Source organism: Pongo abelii, chromosome 3 (genome assembly GCF_028885655.2).
Source record: "Pongo abelii isolate AG06213 chromosome 3, NHGRI_mPonAbe1-v2.0_pri, whole genome shotgun sequence".
NCBI classification, from domain to species: Eukaryota; Metazoa; Chordata; class Mammalia; order Primates; family Hominidae; genus Pongo; species Pongo abelii.
The window spans coordinates 59,181,833-59,190,555 of NC_071988.2; the positions used below are offsets into that span (position 1 = coordinate 59,181,833).

An 8,723-nucleotide genomic window follows, 5' to 3' on the forward strand; every position below is an offset into this window, starting at 1 on the left:
CTGGTTTGCTACTACTTTCTAATGGTTCTTTCCATGGCTTTGTGTAGTTTCAACCCATGAATATACAAACTATTACAGATTCACCTCTCTGCAGATCTCCAGCTCTCTTTCTCTGTCTTCTCCTGTACTATGTCCTATATTCTAGCCACCTTGCTGTCCTGATACTCTAATTTCTATGTTCTCATCTCAGGGCAAATACTGGGCTCTGTTTGAGACATGTCACCCTCCCTCCTTCTCTCTCTGTGGCACCCTAAAAACTGCCTTTAGGCAGTGAACTAAGGCAATCATGGGCTAAGTTCACTTTTTACCCTTTTCTTTGAGAGCACAGATCTACACTGCCTGTAGTCTAATGTCTCAAAACAATTATTTCATAAATTTTGTCCAGTTTTCTGGCTGTATGGCACAAATGCAATTATAATGGTGGTTAATCTTCTTTGGGCAATAGCAACAGCCTTTTGACCTATTTATCACAAAATTCGGGACACCATGTGTGACTTGACATTATCATAGACAGCACCAATATCACACAGCTTGTAAGCCCCAAAGAGGTTATAAGCTGGAGAAAGACATATTCACTCTGGGGGAAGCAATTTGGAAGCTAATGGACATGGGCATACATCCTGGTTTTATGTCCTGGCTCACTATCTATTCTTTATGTGACCTTTTGCAAGTCATTTAAATGTTCTCTGTCTCAGTTCTCTAAGATGTCAAATGTAAATAGCAATAATACCTCTCCTAAGAGTCTTACGAAGGTTAAATGATTTGATACGTGTGAAGCCTGTGAAGAGTGCCTAGTTCATGTTAATTATTATGTTACCCAGAATAGTTATTATTACTGTTGTTATCAGCTTGTCACCTGAAAAAATAAATAAATAAAGCTCGGAAAAATGGAGATATTACTCTGTTCTTTTTTTTTTTTTTGGTTGAAAAATAGGAGAAATAAAGAATATTCTTAAATACATGTGAGCTATTATATTATCGAGATGAGTTCTGTGGTCCTAAAAGAAAAGGTGCTAAAAACTGCTATACATGCAATTCCAATTAGAGAAGAAAAAATTTATTGATAAAAATGGTAATTGAGCCTGTCGCAGTGACTCATGCCTGTAATCCCAGCATTTTGGGAGGCTGAGGAGGTAGGATCACTTGAGACCAGCAGTTCAAGACCAGCCTGGGCAACATAGTGTGACCTTATGTCTACAAATAAAAATAACAACACTAATAATAATATGAAAACTAGCCAGGCATGGTGGCATGCACCTGTAGTCCCAGCTACTTGGGAAGCTGAGATGGCTTAGCTGGAATGTAAGCTACCATCACACCATTCCAGCTGGAGGGACAGCAAGACCCTGTCTCTTAAAAAAAAAAAAAAGGTGATTGAACACAGAGTTGGAAAGTTTTTTGAAATGTTCTCTGACTTTTTTTTAAGCTTTTATTTTAAATTCAGGGGTACACATGCAGGTTTGTTATATAGGTAAATTCTGTGTCACTTGGGTTTAGTGTACAGATTATTTTATCACCCAGGTCATAAGTGTAGTACCCAATAGGTAGTTTTCTGACGCTCATCCTCCTTCCACCCTCAAGTAGGCTGCAGTGTCTGTTGTTTCCTTCATGTCCGTGTGTGCTTGATGTTTAGCTCCGACACACAAGTAAGAACATACAGTATTTGGTTTTCTGTTCCTGTGTTAGCTTGCTTAAGATGATTGCCTCCAGCTCCATCCAAGTTGCTGGAAAGGAAATGATCTCATTCTTTTTTATGACTACATAGTATTTTGTGATATATACATACCACAGTTTCTTTATCCAGTCTACCATTGATGGGCATTTACGTTAATTCTACATCATCATGATTTTGAATAGTGCTGTGATGAATATATGCATGTGTGTGTCTTTATGGAAGGACAATTTATATTCCTTTGGGTATATACTCAATGACAGGATTACTGGGTTGAATTGTAATCCTGTTTTAAGTTCTTTCAGAAATGAAATTGCCAAACAGCTTTCCACAATGGCTAAACTAATTTACATTCCCACCAACAGCGTGTAAGTACTCCCTTTTCTTTACAACCTTGACAGCTTATGTTATTTTTTAAACTTTTTATAATAGCCATTCTGAATGGCGTGAGATTGTATCTCATTGTGGTTTTGATTTGCATTTGCCTAATGATCAGTGATACTGAGTTCTCTTTCATATGCTTGTTGGACATATGTATGCCTTCTTTTGAAAAGTGTTCATGTCCTTTGCCCACTCTTTAATGGGGTCGTTTGTTTTTTTCTTGTGAATTTGTTTAAGTTCCTTATGTATGCTAGATATTAGACCTTTGTCAGATGCATAGATTGCAAATATTTTCTCCCATTCTGTAGTTTGTCTATTTACTCTGTCTATAGTTGCTTTTGCTGTGTGGATGCTCTTTTAGTTCCATTAGGTACCTTTTGTCAGTTTTTGTTTTTGTTGCAATTGCTTTGGCATCTTTGTCATGAAGTCTTTGCCCAGTCCTATATCTAGAATGGTATTTCATAGGTTATCTTCCAGGGTTTTTATAGTTTGCATTTTTTACATTTGTCTTTAATTCATCTTGAGTTGACTTTTGCATGTGGTATAATAAGAAAGGAGTCCAGTTTCAATTTTCTGCATGTGGCTAGCTAGTTATCCCAGCACTATTTATAGAATAGGGAGTTATTTCCCCATTGCTTGCTTTTGTTTCTTTTTGAAGATCAGGTGGTTGTAGTTGTGTGGCATTATTTCTGGGGTCTCTATTCTGTACCACTGGTCTATGTTTCTATTTTTGTACCAGTACTATGCTGTTTTGTTTACCATAGCCCTGCAATATAGTTTGAAGTTTGGTAGCATGATGTCTCCAGCTTTGTTCTTTTTGCTTAGAATGTCCTTGGCTATTCCAGCTCTTCTTTGGTTCCATTTAAACTTTGTTTAAAGTTTTTTTTTTCTAATTCTGTAAAGAATGTTATTGGTAGTTTGATAGGAATAGCATTGAATCCATAAATTGCATTGGGCACTATGACCTTTTTGGCAATATTAGTTTTCCCTATCCATGAGCATGGACTGTTTTTCATTGTTTGCTTCATCTCTGATTTCTTTGAACAGTGTTTTGTAATTCTCATAGTAGAGCTCTTTGACTCCCAGGTTAGCTACATTTATAGATATTTTATTACATTTTTGTCTATTGTGAGATTGTGTTCTAGATTTGGCTCTCAGCTTGGATGTTGTTGGTGTATAGGAATGCTGCTGATTTTTGTACGTTGATTTTGTATCCAGAAACTTTGCTGAAGTTGTTTATCAGATCAAGGAGCTTTTGGGTAGAGACTATAGGCTTTTCTAGGTACAGAAACTGAATCAGTAGCAAACAAGGATAGTTTGACTACCTTTATCCCTATTTGGATGCCTTTCATTTCTTTCTCTTGCCTGATTGCTCTGGCCAGGACTTCCAGTACTATGTTAAATAGGAGTGGTGAAAGAGGGCATCCTTGTCTTGTTCAGGTTTTCAAGGGGGATACTTCCAGCTTTTACCCATTCAGTGTGATGTTGGCAGTGAGTTCCTTGTAGATAGGTCTTATTATTTTGAATGATGTCCCTTCAATGCTAGTTTGTTGAGAGTTTTTAACATGAAGGGCTGTTGAATTTTATCAAAAGCCTTTCCTGCATCTATTAAGATGATCATGTGCTTTTTGTTTTTAGTTTTTGTTTATGTAGTGAATCATATTTATTGATTTGTATTTGTTGAAACAATCTTGCATCCCAGGGATAAAGCCGACATGCTCATGGCGGATTAGCTTTTTGATGTACTGCTGGGTTTTACTTGCTAGAAGTTTGTTGAGAATTTTTGCATCTATGTTCATCAAAGTTCTTGGCCTAAATTTTTCTTTTTTTGTTATGACTCTGATAGATTTTCGTATCAGGATGATGCTAGTCTCATAGAACAAGTTAGGGAAGAGTACATCCTCCTCAATTTTTTTGAATAGTTTCAGTAGGAGTGGTATCAGCTCTTCTTTATTCATTTGGCAGAATTCCACTGTAGTCGATCGGGCTCTGGACTTTTTTTGTTTGGCAGGCTTTTTGCTACTGATTCAATTTCTGAACGTGTTATTGGTCTGTTCAGGGATTCAGTTTCTTCTGGTTCAGTCTTGGGAGGCTGTATGTGTTCAGGTAATTTATCTATTTCTTCTATGTTTTCTAGCTTGTGTGCATAGAAGTTTTTGTAATAGTCTCTGAAGGTTTTGTTGTTGTTGTTGTTGTTGCTATTTCTGTGGTATCAGTGGTGTCCCCTTTCTCATTCCTGATTGTGTTTATCTGAGTCTTCTCTCTTTTTGTCTTTATTAGTCTAGTTAGCAGTCTATCTCTCTTATGAATGTCTTTAAAAATCCAACTCATGAATTCATTGATCTTTTGTGTGTTTTTTGCATCACAATTTCCTGCAGTTCTGCTTTTATTTTTATTGTTTAGTTTCTTCTGCTAACTTTGGGGTTAGTTTGCTCTTGCTTCTCTAGTTCTTCTAGCTGTGATGTTATGCTGTTTATTTGAGATATTTTAAACTTTCTGATGTGGACATTTAGTGCTGTAAATTTTCTTCTTTACACTGCCTTAGATCTGTCCACAGAATCTAGTATCTTCTATCTTTTTTTCTCATTATTTCAAATAATTTGTTGATTTCTGCCTTAATTTTATTCTTTACCCAAAAGTCATTCAGAAGCAGATTGTTTAATTTCAATGTAACTATGTGGTTTTGAGCAATTTCTTACTATGGATTTCTATTTATGTTGTGCTGTGGTCTGAGAGCATAGGTGGTAAGATTTGGGGTTTTTTAAATTTCCTGAAGATTGTTTTATATCTGATAGTGTGGTTTATTTTAGAGTATGTGCCATGTGCAAATGAGAAGAATGTATATTCTATTGTTCTGGGGTGAAGTGCTCTGTAGATGTTATTAGGTCCATTTTGTCAAGTGTTAAATTCAGGTCTTAAATATCTTTGTTAGTTTTATGCCTCAATGACCTGTCTAATATTGTCAGTGGAGTGTTGAAGTCTCCCACTATTATTGTATGGGAGTCTAAGGCTCTTAACTTTCTTTATAAATCTGGGTGCTCCTGTGTGGGTGCATATATATTTAGGAGTTAAATGTTCTTGTTGAATTGAGCTCTTTACTATTATCTAATGCCCTTTTTTGTCCTTTTAAATCATTGTTGTTTTAATGTCTATTTTGTCTGAAATTAGAATAGCAACCCTGATTTTTCTCTGTTTTCCATTTGCTTGGTAGATTTTTCTTTATCCCTTTACTTTGAGCCTATGGGTGTCATTGCATGTGAGATGGGTCACTTGAAGACAAAATAACACTGAGTATTATGAGGATCCGGGATCCACTGAGCACAAGGATAAAGTTCTAATTTGACCTGACGTTAAGGCACCTCCCATTCACTCATGAGTCTGTTTTCTCATTCAGTAAAAAGCAATTAAGCATCTACTGTGTATTCTGTTTAAGTTCTTGTCTGATAAAAGATGAGTCATGGAGTCTCCGCCCTGGAGTAGACAGCAATGTCGAGTAAAAAAAAAATATATATATATAAAGGACCACATAATTTCAAAGCAATGTAATTAGACTTCTAGTCAAAGTAAGAACAAAGTGTCATAAAATAATAATGAAAAATTGTGTAAGAGTACTTGCAGCCTTAAAGTTAAATGATACAGTTTTGATAGATTATTATAAAATCTTCACCTCACATTATTTCCCCACGGAAGTATCAAAGAACAAAAAATTAAAAATGTAAGAGGTGTTTCAATATATTGAGATAATAAATGACTAAATATTATATGCCAATAAATATATTTAATACTCAGCTAAAATTATTTTCCAAGTATTTAAAATAAAAGCAAAGATAAGCATTGATTCTCTCCTTGCTTATGTTCCTCAATAGATAAAACTAAACTGTGATTTAAAAAAAAATGAGAATGATGACTAATTCTAGATACTCCCATAATGATATTCATCTTCACAAATCCATCTTATTTCATTCATTGACCTAATTTGGTTCATGAGAAACTTACAATAAGTATGTCAAAGCAACAGAGAATAAGAGATAAAAATGAATGTAGCTATTACTTAAAAATAATATTATGCACCAAGAAATGTTCTAAGTACTTAAGATTATTTACTCCATTTAATTTTCACATTCTTTATCTGAAGTATGTACTACTATTTTCCCTTTATAGGTATGAGAAGACTGAGTCTCAAGGACGGCAAATGAATAAAGGTCCTGTGGTTTGTAAATGGTAGACTAGGATTTGAAATCAGAGCCAATTGTCTCAAAATTCCTGGCTCTTCGCCATAATATGTGCCACCTCTAGACCTCAGTGGTAAGCTTGGCTCAAATTGCTGCAATAAGCAATAAGAATTGAGGCCCTCAGAGAGACATTTTCCCATCCCCAAAGCATTAAATTAGAAGTATAATGGAGTGGTTTAAAACAACAATTCTTCAGGAGTTCCATTTAAATATCCTATAAAAATTAGTTTCTTCCACTTTATTTCCTCGCATCATTTTTCTCCACTAAGAAGATTTAGTATTCATGTAGAGGAAAAAAAATCAAATTACTTCAAATGACAAGACTGATGGGACCTCGGGAAAAAAAATAATGATTGAAATTCTCAGCTGCTCTCCAAGGTGATTAAATCCTAATTGGGGGAAGGGCCTTGCTTGGAACCTGCAGGCTATAGCTGAATGGTTTTGTGGGCTCCAAAGGAAATACAGTTGGATCTATTGCATTCTGCAATTGCTTTAGGCAGTTCCATACTGAAGGCTTACAATTCGGTAATAGGAAGGCTGACATTGTAATGATTTCTACCCTCCCTAATTATTCTGTGATGTTTGTTGATGTGCATAAGCCCAGGTTCCTAAGCGTCATTTAAGAGGGGATAGAGGACCTCTCATTTAGGTGAACAGAGTTCAATTTTAGGGGGAGTTGACATTATTCCATCCCTCTCCTAAAATGTATTGCCCATCCAACCTTTGAGCCTAATGCCTTCAGGCTGTCATCATTATTTATCAATAGAAGATGACTTATAAGGGTGAAGAACTGACAAAGTCTTATAATATTTAAGCAGCAATTTATAATTTAGATTATCTTCAGACACAAAATCTCAGAAAAGAATTTCACATATTTTCAAGAAAGAAACTTTCCCATTTTTCCATTTTGCAGATTGAGAAAATGAGATAAAAAGTGTTACATGCTTTGTCAAAGATGACCTAGGCTATAAAGAGCAAACTTGTGAGTTTTTGTTTTGTTTTCAAGTTGTGCTTTTCTGAGTTTTAACAGAGCAATATTCCATTTTTGTGTCAAATTCGCTTAGCAATTTTTTCACATAATGGTTACAAAAAAGGTGATAAATCCATAACTCATTTAATGGATCTTTTTTAGACATCTGCCATCTGCCAGTGCTGAATAAAACAAATGCTTTTCCTGTCTTCTGGGAGCTTATAATTGAGGAGTAAAGAAAAATTCTGAAAAAGTAATTGTAAGTAAGAGTCAGAAGACTGGTTTGATTCTTGTAAACAATATGAGAAATTGAGAGAGAAGCACGTTATTGTTTTTCAACAGATGTCATTTGAGTTTGGAGAAGGGCAAAGGAAAGAAGATAATCACTGGAGTACAACCTGAGAAAATAAAAACAAAATAAAACAGGTTTTGTTAAATGCTCAACTTAACTGAACAGTTTGACTCCATTTTTTATGTTTGATCTCTGACAGCTTTCAGGACCTGCCTCTCTTTTATTCCATTTCCACACATAAAAAAGTCTGGTGCTCCCCTCCATGGCACCCATGGTAACATCAAACAAAGAAAACCCTGGCCCCCCATGTGAGAACAGTTCTGCTAGTCCATCCATTAACCACAATACAAACCAAAGCCATCGCCTCTCACTCAGCACAAGATGCTCTGGACCAACTTTGGTACCTGCATTACCCATTACCCCAGAAAGCCCTATTTTGTGAGAAACAAACTTTTTGTTCTTCTTAGTGCAGGTGTAGCATCATCTACCTTGACATCTGAACCAATTACCGATCCACTGGGCCAACACAAAATAAGTGGTGCTGTAAACAGAGTAATCAAGATGATCACCACCAGATGGAGTCTCAAGGATGGCAAATGAAGGTCATGTGGTTTGTAAATGGTAAGCTAAGATTTGAAACCAGAGCCATTTGTCTCAACATTTTTAGCTCTCAGCCACAATATGTACTGCCATCTGCCAGTGCTGAAGAAAACAAATGCTTTTTTATTTTCTGGGAGAAAATGGGAGTCTTCTCTTCCTTTTGACTTGCTACTGGCTCTGTTCCCTGCTGGTGAGCATGCCCTTGGAGCTGATGCCTGCTTGCTAGTATGCACCTTGAGCTGTACTGCTTCCTGCTGATAAGCTTGGGCGTTGAGCTGTGCCGTGCTGTGGTGCTGTGACCAAGTCCTATTAAGCCTTTATTTTAGATTTATTGTCCGAAGTTGCAACTTTCAATAATTGGCATGTAGGGACAGAAGTATGAAATTGGGACCCTTCTTAAAAAGTAGCTGGGTCATGTGTCTTAGCTTGCAACCATCCTTTGGTCTCAATAGTCAACAATAATATACTGTGTATTTAAAAGTAACTAAGAGAATCTTATATTTGATTCAAGCATAAGTCATAATGAATATTATTCAGAGAAAGACTCTCACCCTGTGACCATTTGTTATATGTTTC

General features: G+C 36.0%; 1 long non-coding RNA gene across 1 annotated transcript in view; it reads left to right on the plus strand.

Moving 5' to 3' along the window:
• Positions 1-7,708, plus strand: part of LOC129058981 (uncharacterized) — a 62,304-nt gene extending 54,596 nt beyond the window's left edge. The window contains exons 3-4 of the long non-coding RNA XR_008524504.1: positions 6,215-6,358; positions 7,418-7,708. This is a non-coding gene — a long non-coding RNA (uncharacterized LOC129058981). The remainder of the gene's footprint in view (positions 1-6,214; positions 6,359-7,417) is intronic.
• Positions 7,709-8,723: the final 1,015 nt, after the last annotated feature.